General features: G+C 36.1%; 1 protein-coding gene across 4 annotated transcripts in view; it reads right to left on the bottom strand.

Moving 5' to 3' along the window:
- Positions 1–16,529, bottom strand: part of AFTPH (aftiphilin) — a 62,752-nt gene that overhangs the window by 45,669 nt on the left and 554 nt on the right. The gene's annotated exons all lie outside the window — the stretch shown is intronic.

A 16,529-nucleotide genomic window follows, 5' to 3' on the forward strand; every position in this document is an offset into this window, starting at 1 on the left:
AGCCTCATGGGGGCCATCTCAGCCTCACGGGGACTGTCTCAGCCTCACGGGGGCCACCTCGGCCTCATGGGGACCGTCTCAGCCTCACAGGGGCCGTTTCAGCCTCACAGGGACCATAACCCATTGCTTTTCCTAAAAGGTTTTGTTGTTTAAAAAATGGAATATTTTATTGGTTTAAGAGTGGTTCTCAACCTTCTTAATGCCATGACCCTTTAATACAGTTCCTCATGTTGTGGTGACCCCCAATTTCATTGTTACAAATAGAACATAATTAAAGCATAGTGATTAATCACAAAAACAATATGTAATTATGTATGTGTTTCCCGATGGTCTTAGGTGACAACCCCTGTGAAAGGGTTGTTTCGACCCCTAAAGGGGTCGCGACCCACAGGTTGAGAACCGCTGGTTTAAGGCCTATTTCAAACTTACATATTAAGGCAAATACAAGGATCTGTATCAAGGACTTTGTAACCATACCAACAACACAGAGAGCAGTTTTTCTTCCTGCCACACCTTGGCAAAGTATGCTCCCTTTTTCTCCTTCTAGGTGTAACAAGCTATATCAAACTCCCAGACTATGATCATTTCCTTACTCCTCAAACCTGTGTCAACCATTGAGGGAAGAACTTGGGCACACATTCTCCTTTAGCAGGCCTTGGCTCTGGCCCAACTCACCCTTCAGAAACCTATGAGTGCCACTCCCAAGTTTCAGCCAAGAATGCCAACCAGCCAGTGTTGGAAGAGGTCTAAAACTTTCCAGAAAATTCTTCTGTGTCCAGGCCAATTCACTAATATTTGTTTACTGAAGTATTATTTAGTAATGGTTAATTGAAGTATTATTTGTATAATGAATTTACCTATTAAGCCTGACTTAGACAAATCCACATTTTTAACATAGAAAATATGGATTTTAAGTAGTTATTTCTACTTAACAGGAAAAAGAACAAGGGATAGATGGGTTATCTACTGTGCCTGGCACATAGCAACCTCAAGAAATGTTTCTTCATCCTTCTTACTTCGCACCACAAGGGGTCCTAATCAGTCATCTATTTTCTTTACAACCTGAACAAAGTCACATGTGTGTGTGCATGCACATAGAGGGGTGTGTGTTGAACTTGCTATTTTTATGTTCGCTTATTCCGAGACCTACTAGAAGGGAGTAAACAAGTAATGGGAGTATCCCCAAAATATTCAAGCCATAGTATACACAAATAGTAGACATGAGGTTCTCATGATTGAGTAGTAAATGAGGTATCTTAAAGGTAGTTAGAACATGAAGATAGAGAATTTGGGCAGATCTCTACTCTGAAGATTTGTCCATGGAAAAATCACATTTCAGAGAGAGACCTGTGGACAATATAGACTTTTCAACGAATGGTGCTAGATCAACTGGTTACTTATAGGGAGTCGAATGCTGACTGCAAGAGGACAAAAAAGAGTCTGCTAGATGTCCATATTATTTCTTGATCTGGGTAATAGTACACAGGCACAAATATTTGTAAAAATTCACCCCATTGTATACTTAAAAGATTTGTGCATTTTGCTATATGTTAGACATCAATAAAAAACAAAAATTGTTTCTCAGAAAGTCAACATACTTAGATTAACAGCAGCTACATTACAAGTAAATGAACATATGACCATAGTTATAAATATACCATTCTATTTTTTTAAAATTTTACTTATTTATATCTTGCTTTATTCTGGGATTTAAGGCAATATATGTATGACTCAAGTGGATAGTAGTATAGTATAGGGAAAAGATCTTGGACTTGGAGTAAAATGGATCCTAGGTTCAGATTCCATTTTCCTCATTTACTAATAACTATGAGTTTGCTTTCTCTGAGCTTCAGTTTCCTATCTATAAAAAAGGTCTAGCAGTTCCTACCTTTCAATGCTGTTATGAGAATTACAGAAAATAGACTTTCAGTACCTGGTACATTCTGTACACTCAGTAAATTATCAACTATCATCACATTTTAACTTTCACCAAGTCTGTGGCTCATATCATAATCTACCCTTAACAAAATCTAAGCCAATGTTTGCTTAGTTAGCACAAACATTCACATGACTTTGCATATATTTTAAGAAGGTCGCTAAAAAAGTAATTTAAGAAACATTTAGTAAAAACATTACTGAAGATACATAAAATTGACTTTATTGCTAAATCCATAACCAATCCCTAGAAAATAGGACACAACACCTAAGGTTAAAGGACTGAGATCATAACATCTGAACCAACTAGTCTGTTAAAAGATCAAAGTTTTGAAGTGGAACAGGATAATGCAACACAAGTTGTCGCCAGTACCTTGAAGTAGGTACTATCCAGGTAGAGGAAAGACCACAAAAATAAAGACTTTTAAGAAGGTGCCTAGTTGAAATAGAAAGGACTTTACATATTTCTCTCTCTCTTTTTTTTTAAGCTTCATTTTTATTTTATTTATTTATTTTTTATCACTTAAAGTATTACAAAGCGTATTATATATGTTTCCTTTTTCCCCCCACCCTCGCCTCCCCTAGACCCCAGTGTCTTATGTCCATTGGTTATGCTTATATGCATGCATATAAGTCCTTCGGTTGATCTGGGACTTTACATATGTCTCTAAACAGTGGTTCTCAACCTGTGGGCCGCGAACAATGAAAATACATCCTGCATATCAGATATTTACATTATGATTCATAACAGTAGCAAAATTACGGTTATGAAGTAGCAACGAAAATAATTTTATGGTTGGGGGTCACCACAACATGAGGAACTGTATTAAAGGGTTGCGGCATTAGGAAGGTTGAGAACCACTGCCTAAGACATAGAGGCAGGCCCTCTAGGAACATTCCAAAATCAAACACTGAATAAGGAGTTCCCTCCAGACAAGCTAAAAACTCATCACAAAAACTCCCATATTTTTTTACAGGGCACAAACAGCATCAACGTGTACATTAACTTTCAAGGCCAGAAAAGCACATCCCTATTACACAATCCAGCTTTACTGATGACCCTTCACTCCAAACTTACTTTTATAGGGACTAGGATGGGGAGTGGGTATGTATGTGTGTGTGGAGGAGAACCTAAGCAGGAAGGATAATGGTCAAGAAAAAGGAAAAGACAAATCACTGTATCTGAAGTTATGCTACTGATGTAAATAGTACAAACTATAATAGGAAGATTTATTTAATGGGGCACACACACACAAATCACTATCTTTTTATTACATTATGTCTGAAGATAATTAGTCACTTTTTAAATCATTTGGGTGAGTACAGAAAAAAAATCTGTATTTTCTTTTAGAAAAATGAGTGAAAATGTTACATAAGCAATTAGCATCATCAATTTGCATTACAAATGTTGCCTGCTACTGCAGTAGTTTGAATTATTCAAATCATTACTGTAATATTCTCATTGGAGTTTTAAGATACTATCAAAATGTACTGTCAATGAATCTGCCCAGTCTACATGCCTGCTTAAGAGTCATCTTGTCTTTATGTATTATAGGATTGTACACCTGAAACCATAACTTTATTAACAAATGTCACACCAATAAATTCAATAAAAATTAATAAGTTTAAAAAAGGATAATCTTGTCATAAAGAAACCGAAGAGCCCTACTTCTGAGCCATATGAAGATTTGGATTTTAGTTAACTATTTGGTTTTCAATACATCTAGAGGTGACTGAACCATAATGTTGAAAAGTTTTCATGCCTTTAAAATTTAGTATATACAAAAATGATCTTTTTTATTTTCTGTTTTTGAGTGCTTTGTTCTCAGCATATTAATTCCATAGCAGCCAACAAAACAGGGAGAGCCCCTAAAAACAGATACTTTTTAGTAAAGAATTGAGATTTTGTTGTTGTTTGTTATTAGGGCAACCATCCTCTCGCCTTCAAACAAGCTGCAAACTAAGGCTACTTAAACTTCTACAATCCCAAAGCTAATTATTTTTCAGAAATCTCATAATTCCTCAAACTTGTCAATTTAAAAACTAAAACCCAAGACACTATAGGTATTAACTGTATCAATATGTCACTATGTTCTCAACTGCATAACAATATGCAGTATAATTTAAAACATCTATTAAAAATAGTATATTCCATGTGCTTCTGTTCTCTTTTTACACCAATATCAAATTAGTATGCATTCAATACTTACTATGTGTGTAGATACTTAATGAAAAGCGCTCATTAATTATCTCATTTAGTCCTTACACTAGGCCATAAGGTAGGACTTGCTATCATCATTTTACAGTGAAAAAATAAAACCTTAAAGAGGTTAAATAATCCTTCACAGTAGTATAACTAGTAAGTGGTGATGAATCAGTCACAAGCTAATAAAGTATCTGAAAAATGCATTACTGCATTAACTCCTGATATAACTGACAGCAAATGTTAGAATTAGTCTTCCCTAAAAGATTTCTGAGTTGCTCAGAAAAAGGTTTCTGAAACTTCCAAAATACTTGAAGGAGAAAAAAAGGTGCTTACAAACTAAGATGAAGAAAGTATAAACAACAAAAATGCCAAGAAGTGAATCTCGTTTCAATATTAATGTACATAGTAGTAAAAATGCAGTAAAGTTTTTATCTTCCTAGTTTTGATATCAGTAAGGATGATTCACAAAAGTACAAATACATAATGTGAATGACAACATGAGCAGCAATATACAATTATATGTTGCTAAACAGCAATGAATTATCATTTTATAGAAGCTAGTTTTCAGAGTCCTAAGAACTTTTCTTTTACTGTATATTTTAGCCTTCTATGCAAATCCATAAGACAGTTTAATTATGTTTGTATAGTTTCACAGTCAAAATTAAACACGATAAAAACATTAGAAATTGTTTTAACTTTAACTCATCATATCAACTATTTTTTAGTTTACTAGCTATTTTTCTCACAAGGCAGTTCTAATTGAATAAGAATAAATGACACTGGATAACAAAGGCAAAAGAACAGAAACAGCAATGAGGATAGATACATTAGCCCTCGGAAAACAGGTTTTTCACTCCCCCCCACCCCCCCCACCCCCATACTCTTTGCTTTTGTTATATTATTTAAGAATGAATTAGCCACTGTAATTTCCACCCTAACATTCCTGTACCTTAACAATCTAAAAGCAGGAACTACTTCAATTTCATGCCCTTCACTAAAATCTTGCTTACACCCACAATAATATCCAGAGATAACCCCTGGACATTCCATTGATTTCTCTATTGCTTGCTCAGGGGCTCTTTGAATTTCTTCATTACTACTCTTGCTTTCTCATCAGCCTATAAATGTTCAAGACTCTACCATCCTCAAACAAATCAGATCAAAACAAAACAAATCCCTTCCTTCCGTGTTCTTCTAGCTCTCCTCGTCCTCCTCCTCACCACGAAGCTTCTTGAAAGAGCCCTGTCTGTTCACTATCTCTACTTCCTAACCTCCCACTTACTCCTTAACCCAGCACAATATGGCTTCCACCTCACCACTCCACTGAAACTGCTCTTGTATGAGTTACTTCACTTGAGCTCAAAAGACTGGAAATGTGCAGACACAGGCCTCTGTTGTTGAACACCCATCCTCAGAGCCTGGCTCATAGTAGGAACTGAACACATTACTGTATTGTTTTTGCTGGGGCATTTATTCTTCTGGCCACTCTTGAATTGCTACCCCCTTTCCCTCAACACACTATCTTTCTTTCTTTTTTTTTTTTTTAAATATATTTTATTGATTTTTTACAGACAGGAAGGGAGAGAGATAGAGAGTGAGAAACATCGATGAGAGAGAAACATCGATCAGCTGCCTCCTGCACATCTCCTACTGGGGATGTGCCCGCAAACCAGGTACATGCCCTTGACCGGAATCGAACCTGGGACCCCTCAGTCCGCAGGCCGACGCTCTAGCCACTGAGCCAAACCGGTTTTGGCCACACTATCTTTCTATAACTCTAGCTCTGGAACCCTAGCTTTATTCCACCAAATACATTAGGAAATATTTAAATTCAACCTAGGTAAGTGTGATCTGAGAGAAGCTGGCCTAAAATGTGACACATGAAAGAAAACAAGTCCAATCATTTGTGCTGCAATGTATCTGAAGAAAGAATATATTGAGAAGGGTGGTATTCACATGCAAGCCAAGAAAATAAAACCAGCTAAAGGACAACAATTTGTTCATGCATTTTTAACAGACCAGCTAACATGAATACATGCTTTGACTTGAGTCAGTTCCTCAGAATAAGTGGAGGTGTCAGCTGGTGTCACCAGAGTGTGATGCTACTCTGGACAGTCCATCTAATTTCTCTTGCTCTTTGCTCCCAGCAACTTTCTTTAGTACTTCATGTGAATTTTCCCACAGATTTTGCAATCAGTTGACGTGAAGAGCTGACATGCTTTGAAAAAAATTTCTTGCTGTAAAGTTTTAAATTCACATTCTGGTCAAGATTGATGAGTTAAACCTCAAGAGCCCTGGGAATTTTTGGGAAAAACAAACAAACAGGAAAACCTACTTTGTGGACTTTCAAAACTAAAGACACCACACTAGTCTGTACCTAAAATATGTACACCCTGGCAGGCCCTTGGCAGATGCCCTTCCTCAAACAGCGCTACTCTATTATAAACGTCTATGGTAAGAGCAACTCACCTTTTAAAGAAAACTTCTACTACAAGTTATAAAACTACATTCAAATGCAGTCAAAATGCAATTATCTGGGCTAATGAGGAAGGAAGCAGATGTCTTAGATAATCTAAAACTTACAAATTTGGCCTTAAAATATAACCTATGTAACAGAAGATTTATCTCATAAACTATGTCTTTGCCAAGCACTATTAGTTTTACTTTGTTTCTTGACTACCCACCAACTGAGAAAAAAAAATGACCTAGAGACAAGTGAGGCAACAAGAGGAAATCAAACAATGAACCACACTTAAAAATAGGCATAAATTATCAACAGATAATGACATATAATGACATTCTGGGGGGGGAATTATCATAAAACAAAAGCTTTGTATAGTTGAAAAATTAGATATAAACACATTCCAAAATAGTGTTCATGGTGTAGTATATAAAGCTAATGCCAGAAGTGGATCTACCTGCACCAATAACTTCAGGGAAACTATGGAAGGAATTCCCATCACAAGCAGATTTCTAGCTGGTTGACCTTTTAATAGTATCATTGCTTGGTTTAAAGTTTTACTTTCTCTTGTGAGGTAGAAAGGCTAAAGGGTAAAAGGAAAACAGGTAACATTTATTACTTGCAATGTGCCATTATACTTTTGATTAGAATTTTTTTGAGAGTTAGCCTGCCTTATAAAGCAGAATTTTTCAAACTTTATCCCTGTAACCCACAGAAAAAATACATTTTACATGATGACCCACATATACATACATGCACTTAAAAAGTTTCACCAACCTTTTTACCCTTACTCTCTATGTACTCTTGACATTTTTAATTCTATTTCATTTTATCTTAAAAGCTGGCCATGACCCCCTAAATTGACTTCACAAGCCTAAATTTACAAACCAGAAATAGGTCACAACCCAAAGTTTTTTTTTTAAAAAAAAGATTGACAAAAGGGACATTGATGAATTTAGAGTATGACTAAAATTAAGTCAATTTACCCCCAAATGCTATTGGTATCACTGAGGTTAGGGAATGGCAGTGAGCCCTTCAATACAGGCATTGCAAACAATGCCAGGTAATTAAAACAAAACAAGCAAAAAAAAAAAAGCTGTGACATTTGTTCATGTTTTTACCTTAAAATTATGTGAGCAGAGTGCTTTTGGCCACTGAAAACTTCTGCAGTATTTCTACGCTGGGTATTTTCTAAGCTATCAACTCCACAATGATCAGTTTTTTAAGACTAATTCAAAGCCATTGCTTAAAGTTTGCTACAAGAAAAAAATATCAAAATATTTCTGTAAAAACTCTCAGCACAGAATTTGTATTGGTCATGTCAGTATGTCAAGAACTGTTTGCATTCATCAATTTTGTTCTAGGTTTAATCCACCTCACAATAATGCTATCATTCTCTTTCCTTCTGATTCACTTCCCTTAAATCCAATTATTGCCTCCAGCACATTAGAGGAGGAAACAGCTTCTTTTAGAACAAATAACTCCTTCTTGATCTGATGCTTACAAAGACAAAATGCATTCTTCAATTACATTAGTTGAATGAAACAAATAATTTGATAAAATGAAAGTATTCTTTTTTTCTTTATAGAATTCTGCATAAGAATAATACATAAAAATACTACTTATTTTTCAAATTCTACTACCCTCAATCTAGGAAGCAAGCCACTTTAAAGATAAAAATGAAGATACTATTGGTGGAAGTATATATTGGTTCACATACTCCAGACAACTTAGTAATGTATCAAAATTTTAATGCACATTCTTTTGATTAAGCAACTTCATCTGCAAGAATATGTCACAGATGCATTCATACAAGTATGAAAAGATATTTCCACAAAATGGTTAATGCCTGCATTGTTTGTTTTTTAAAAAAGCAACTGAAAACAACTTAACTATCTATCAATAAGGAATAGGGTAAATAAAAAGGGTAGCCATTTTAAAAAGCAATAGAGCTATACATGACTAATAGGTAAAGGTGTCTAGAATACATTTTTAAGTGAAAAGGCATTTTTGAGAGGCATTCCTTCTTAATTCTCCTCCTACCTATTATATCTGTTCTTTCTCCTCCTTGAATGGATCTGCTTCTTCTGCCTGCCTCATAAGTGTCAGTCTTCCCCAGGCCTTGGCCTCCCTATATCCTTATCCCTGTGAGATTTTATCCAGCTTCTGTTTTTATATGCTCGTAATGCTCAAACCTCTATCTATCTGTAGGCTGCCCAAACTCCAGCTCTGTCTACCCAAATGCCTTTTTGAGTATCTTTACCTGAATGTCCCAAAGTCATATCATATTCTCCAATTCCAAAACTGAAGTTAATCTCTACTCAAAAAACACACTGAAACTACTTGTTTCTACTAGTATATGATATTCTGAATTTTAAGTCCAGAAAAAATTACCCCTGACTGCTCCCCCTTTTATATCCCACTGCCCAAAATTAAATCAATTACAGAATAAATCCTTAATATCTCTTAACCAATACCCTATTTAAGGGCCTCATTATTTTTGGCCAAGATTACGGCAATCTACTTGAAACTACTTATCTTAGCCAGTATGGCTAAGATATTCCCTCTTTGCTCCAGCCAAACAAAACTACCCCCTGGGTCCTCCACTGGCACCATGCTATCTCCAAATTGTCACATTTGCCCTTTTTTTTTTTATATATATAATTTCCTATTCTTATCTGTTCAGAGAACCCACTGACTAAGCCTTCAAAAACCCTATTCAAACATGAAGTTTTCTGTGAAATGAGAGCAGCAATATTTATCGTTACTATGTGATAGGTATTGTGCAAGGTGCTTATTCATGCATTATACAATTTAATCCCAACCATCCATTTTATAGATGAAAGAATAGGTTCAGTGAGGTCATATAATCAGTTCAAGGTCCCATAAAGAGTAAGTATAGAGAGTAGGGCTTTAACATTAAGGCCTGGGTACTTTATGTGAGGTCAACTGTCTGAATAAAGCCTCCTTCTTTATATCAACTCTTTTATTACATCTAACAAAGTGAATCAAATTTGTTTCCCCTACTAGACCATAAACCAATGCTTCTCAATTTCAGTTTTGTATTAAGGTTTTTTTTTAATAGAATAGGTGAATTTTAGATATGCACCTGAATATCTGCATTTAAAAAAGGGTTTCAAAGATGATTCTGATGGCCAGTGAAGGCTGAGAACCACTGTGTTAAGCTCCAGAGGATAAAAGCATTACGGACTTTATAACTTTGGGGATGACATAATGTCTTCTAAACTTCACTGCTGAACTGAGAAAGGTAAATCAATGAAACAGTTCTTTTTCTTTTAAAAATTTCCCCTTTACACTTATTTGGTTGTACAAATATTTCTTAAAGTTCTGTCATACACATCTACCTGAGACTATCACTAAGAAATGAACACTCTTAAGACTTCAAATACAAAAAGTTCACAACATTAAATCTTCAATACTTTTCTTAAAAATGAAATGGGAAATTTCCTTAATGAATCAAATTTAAATGACTGCAACAACCCTTGAAACAGATATTATAATGTATATAATTTAAATATTATATAATTCTTGGAAAAAATACAGCACATTTAAAAAATTAATCACAGTTTCACTTGCAATTGAACTTTAAGAAATAAACGTGAACATGAGAAACTTTTCTACTCCCAGAAACCAAGGTCACTGGTAACCTGATTAAAATCTGTACTTTTGTTTTTAGGTATAACACTTGCACTGTGCTTCAAGTAAACTTCTGAAACCTAATGAGACAGAAACACATCATCTGCTGGTTATTATGATGTAGGGGAAATAGTCTAATAAAATATGTAAAGGAGTGCAAAGAAATGGTGACTTAACTACAAGTAAAAAGTGGATATTCAAACATTCTATCTGGGGTTCAGGTAAGAGAAAATTTGAATTTGATAGCTGAAACTCTTGGTACAAATTTTTTTAAAAAAGGAACAAAAATGTTGTTATCAGCATTCAGTATAAAAAGAGTTAAATGATCTCTTGACGATAGGTTCATTGCTTTTATAAATAGCTACTAAAAACAAAAGCTTTAAGAAATTTTCACATTTTGAATGTCTCTCTGCAGCAAATATTCCAAGTCAACATTTCTGCATCCATACAATAAACAAGATTGGAGATGCTAAACCACAGAAAGACAGAAAATATTACAAAATATAAGCAATGACTAAGAATAAAACAACAAAAATACCGACTAGGGAGAGTGGGTGAGGCATAAACATTCATTTCATACATTCAAAAAACTGTGGTCTCATTAAGACATATGTAAATATTAAAGAACCTACTCCTATAAGTCTTCCTTGGGAAAATATTTAAAGTTAGCACTGCAAGAATAAGAAAGTGTGACTTAGGAATGGTCTCCTCTATTATTACCAGAACTGTTAATTTTATTTAACACAAAAATTTAACCTGTAGCAATGTAGGGTTTTTACATTTGTTGTTAAATTTATTTTTAGGTATTTTACCGCCCCCACTCCCTTGTTCATTGTAAAATGAGGTCTCTCCACTTCTATGTTCTAGTTGGTGAGTACTGTTTATAAAACTGAAAGCTCTTTGTATACTACACCATCTCATCATCAGCAAATTGGGGTGTGTTGGATGACCCTTTTAAATTCTTAAGCCTCCATTTTTCCTTATTGATTACTAATGCCTCCAATACCAAATCTAATGTGATCGCAGGAATCTGGTATTCCCCTGTAATGATTTTTTGGTTTGAGGTATATGTTTTACAGATTTTCTCATAAGTATTAAACACACTCAGATTAGCAGTATAAATTCTTCCAGGTTTTATCCAGGATATCTTCTCACAATTCTCACACAAACAATCTTATCTACCTAAGGCTTTAACTGAGTCCTAGATTGATCCCTATAAGCCCAACCCTCAAACCTGAGCTTCAGTCCAGCCAAGCCAACTCCCTACTAGTCCTCTCTACTTGAATTCCTTAAGATTTCGACCTGAGCTTAACAATAAGAGTTCAAGTTCTTCCTCAAATCTGGTCCTGTTCCAGGACTCTCTAACTCAGAGTGTCCCTACCACCCATCCACTTACTAAGCCAGAAACTTAAGACCACCCCACCCTCCACTACCTCTAAAGAATGATTTTTATTTCATAAACTGCTCAAATCTGGAATATCTCTTTTTACTACCCTTGTTCTGGTCTAAGCAGCCCTTATCATCTAAATGAGTTTCATGAACTATTATTAATCATGTCCAATCCAAGTATCTTTTAAAAAGTCAATCTGATCGTGTAAAACACTTGTGATATCTAAAAAAAATAAAATAAAAATCGGGCTTTCTTAAGCCCAATTCTATTTCTTTAGCCACACTACTTCATCTCCCTTTCCCCATTGTTATCAATTCTTTAAGCTAGGCTTTCTTTCAGTTTTTGAAAGGCTGACAATAACATTCTTTTATGCCAAAGGGCCTTTGCACTTACATTCCCATTGCCTAAAACATCCCCACATATTTCTCAATTATTTTTCAATCCTCACCTGAAGACTGCTTAGAGAGAGGAAGAGAGAGAGAAACATCAATGTGAGAGAGAAACATTGACCAGTTGCCTTCTATACATGTCCCAAAGGGAAATCGAACCCACAACCCAGATATGTGCTCTGAACAGGAAACGAACCAGAAACCTTTTGGTGCACAGAATTACACTCAACCAACTGAGCCACTCCAGACAGGCACATCTTTTAATTCTTAGGTGAAGAATTGATTCCTCAGGTAAGTTTTCTAACACCTTCCCCCAAGTCCTCCTACATATACTGCATAGTATTTCTTTCAGAGCATAAGAACTATAGTAACTTATGGGTTTTAACCAAACACTTATAACTTGAAAAATGACTATGCAAACTGTGTATACTCTGAAAAACATATTGACAGGTTTAAATAAGCAATTTTTTAAAAACCTACTTACTACATTCTAGAATAATGAAGTTAATTTTATATTTCTTATGTACCCTTATGTTCATAGCAGCACAATTCACAATAGCTAAGATTTGGAAACAACCTAAGTGCCCATCATCAGGTGAATGGATTAAAAAAATGTGGTACAACTACACAATGGAATACTATGCCTCTATAAAAAAGAAGTAACTTTTACCATTTGCAACAGCACGGATGGAACTAGAGAGCATTATGCTAAGCAAAATAAGCCAGTCAGAGATCTCACTCATATGTGGGATATAACATAAACTGATGAACAAAAATAGAACCATCGTCATAGAAGCAGTAAAAAAAATTTATATTTCTTCTTCATAAACAAGTCAGTGTCATGCTCTAGAGTAGCACTGCCCACTTTAAATACAATATAAGCCTCATATATACAATGCTTCTGTATTCTTTTGTACTGAAAGACTATTTTTTTTTAATTAAAAAAATCAGTACATCCACTATTTACTGAGCATCTACTATATACAAAACTGCTAGGTTCTATAAAGAGGAGTAAAAGGAGTCATGACCTTTGAAAAACTAACAATTAGAGGGGACAAGAAAACAGTAAAAGCCAATTAATGAGGCAGAATATAAACACCATATGAACTAAAATGTGGCTATAAGGATTCTAAGAAAAAAATCTTACATAACTGGGAAGAGGGAAAAATGCTGAAATGAGAAAAACAAGCTTCATAAAGGAGAAAGAATTTGAAATGGGAAGGGTTTTGAGAGAGGAAAAGGCAGGCTCTAAAGATAAAGCATGTGGCAACTGTCAAGGAGTAGGAAATCACACAGTAGAGTCTGGTTAGAAAGTAGGATAGACGGAATAAGGCATTTATGCTGACGACCTTGAATTTTAGAAGGTAGCACCTCTGTAAGTTTTTTGTTTAGTAATGGGTAAATTATTAAAGATTCCAATTCAAGAAACTGTTCTACCACTTTTCATCACCTCTGTTGCCACCACCATCTTGGTTCAGGCCACTACCATCTCTTAGCTACATCACTGTAACCACCTCCTAACGGAATCTTCCTGCTTTCACTCATGCCAAACAGATCATTTTGAGCTCTCTACTCAAAAACGCTGCAATGGTTTCCTATCTCACAGAGTAAGAAGCCCAAGTCCCTACAAAGTCCCTACAACATTGCCTTCTCACCCTCTAACTTGCTGATCACAGCTACTACTCTCTGCTTGTAATTTCTTGAATATCCCAGGCATACTTTTACCTCTCCCCTCCTTATTCTCTTCTCCTTCTTCAGACAGGCTTGAGCCTTTTCTAACTCAATCCTATATAAAACTGCAAGTACCACCAACCTCTCACCCCAATTCAAAGTAAAAAAGTTTGTACTTGTCTATCTCCCTAAACTGACTATTTTTCTCCGTAATACTTAACATCATCTGCCATCTCTATATTTCATTTGTCTATCCACATATACAAACGTGTGTGCACACACATATAAGAGTATGAAGACCTATGACAGCTAATTTTTTCCCTGGATTGTTCATTTCATATCCCCAGGGAAAACAAAGCCTGACATACAGCAAGTGCTCAGTTAAGTACTTGCTGTATGAATGGCAAGAAAAGAATACCATGGTGTTAGCAGACACTTAGTTGAAATGATTTGCAGCACACTATAAATATTTATGTAAATATTTATATAAATAGAACCTATGTGAATTTATTCTAATTTACTACTTGATTTTCCTCTGGGAACTATTCACCAAAATACTGCTTGTAGATTAAGCTTTGAGCATACAGACAGCCTTTAATTTATTAGCAATTTATCTTTGCAAGGTTTACTTAAGTTATTCAGAATGAGGTGGTAGTGACGGAGGAATGATAGGACAGAGTATTAAATCTATTTTCCTTCTCTTTTCACTCCTCCCAAACTAATAAGCAATGACTCCCCCTCTTCCCATTACTGTATAGTTTCAGACCTTTTCCCTTTCTCAGGGGATAGGTCTAATCCGGAACTACGAGCCCCTCCCCTAGGGTAAGGCCAGAAATGGAAATGAGGAGTGTGATACAGAGCTACTGAGATCACTGGCAGCAATCAGAGGAGAGCCAGGCAAGAAAAGCTGCTGCAGAGGCACCTGGAGAGGGCAACATTTCTTAATCCGAATACTTTTCAGTTAGAGGCTCCTGGAATTTTAAAAGGAAGTCAACACAAAATGACACCAATTCCTTCCCTATCCTCTTTTAACCCCTTCCCCAATAATTTTTTTGTTAAAAACGTTTCTTTTTCAGACTAATTTTTTTATTTTGGTTCTATATAGTATTTTTGATGCTGGTTATGAAAACAGTTTGTAATTATTTTTTCTTCCCATTTTTGTGGTTAAGAATAGTATTTCCTCAGAAAGTTTCTAGATGAAATTATTTAGAATGGTACGTATGTAGCTGGTTTTTGAAGGTAAAGTTTTTAGACGAGTATACTCGTCGACGACTGAAAAAAGAACATTTTGTGAAAACGTGTATACACGTTTCTGCCGGGGAAGGGGTTAATTAGTGTACAATGGGCACAATAATATCAATTTAAACGAAAAAACTGAACTTTTAATTTCATTATGATTTCTAGCATACAACAAAGTTTAGGGGGTGTGTGTAATGAATGAGCAAGTACCCACCACCTAGTTGTGTTGAAACTTAATCTTTTACCAAATCAGCTTCAGGTTTAAAGACAGTAAATTTATGGTTGAAAACCTTGGGCCCTTCCTAGATCCTTTATCCCTCTCTAATTCTCCAGAGGTAACTTTTAATTCTGATTCGCCATTTATCATTACCAGGTATATTTTTATACTTCTGTAACATATTTCATGATTCCCCCCAAAAATATTGTATATTTTTGCATATGTTAAAACTATATAAATGGTATATTATATCCTGGTTTAACAGCTGTTTGACTTTAAGCAAGTTACTGACATCTCTCTGCCTCAGTTTTTGCTCTCTAGAAAATGGGGATAATGCCACCTACTAGCTTACAGAGTTGCTGTGAGGATTAAATAAATTAATGTATGCAAAACAGTTTACTCTTGTATTATTTATTAACTATTGTATTACTTTCCATACGAACAACTTGCCCCACCCTATACTTCTGGGAAGAGTTAAAAATTACCAGGAAAACGAACATTTAAGCCGGCCAAGGGCATAAATGTCAACTGCATAAATTTTATCAACACAACAGTGTTGAAACATTTGTTTCACCTAGAGTTTGGCAAATATCTGTGTCTAAAAGGTTAACTGAAAGCAACAATTTAAATGTAACATAAAGGATTAAACCGTCTCCCACTACGACCGCCCCCCCACCCCAAAAAAATCCCCCAAACTGGGGAGTACGAACGTAGCCAGTGAAAGGGAAGATTCAAGTTCTACATTTCTTCTCCTAAAACGAGAACGCTGAAATGGAACCTTTGCTTTTGTCTCATTTATCCCCAGTAAAATATTCACATGTACGAGTTCATCCTTCCCTGGCCCCAGTGGAAAATTTAGTGGGAAACCAAGCTATAACTTGCATTAACCAACAAGAGAAAAACCTAGCCAGGCTCAGTATTTTCCTCGTGGAGAAGGGGCCCCACCACCGTTCACCCTATATCCTCTGTCCTCGGCCCAAACAAGACATGAGCACCTGCCAAGCTGGGCGCTTACAGAATAATAATGGTCCAACTTCTCGAACGCAATCTGGGGAAGAGACGCAGTTTATTTCTCGAGGAGCGCAAGGGAGCAGAAAAGGTCCTCGCAGGAAGGGATGCATGAGCTCTGGGGCCGTCTCCTCCGCCCGCAGGAGAACTCGAAATCCGCTTGCTTCGGAGACCCCTGGGAGCAGCACACTCCGGTCGCCGCCAGCCTCCGGCCTGGGCGAAGCAGGCAGTGTTTACACCTGTCACGAGGGAGGAGGAGGGAGAAACAGGGAACCCCAGCCAAGCCCCAAACTTCTCAGCAGCTCCCGGGAGGGAGCGGCCGGCGCGGAGCGGTGGGCAGGTGGAAGCGCAGGGAC

This window comes from Myotis davidii, unplaced genomic scaffold (assembly GCF_000327345.1).
Source record: "Myotis davidii unplaced genomic scaffold, ASM32734v1 scaffold6, whole genome shotgun sequence".
In the NCBI taxonomy this organism is placed as follows: Eukaryota; Metazoa; Chordata; class Mammalia; order Chiroptera; family Vespertilionidae; genus Myotis; species Myotis davidii.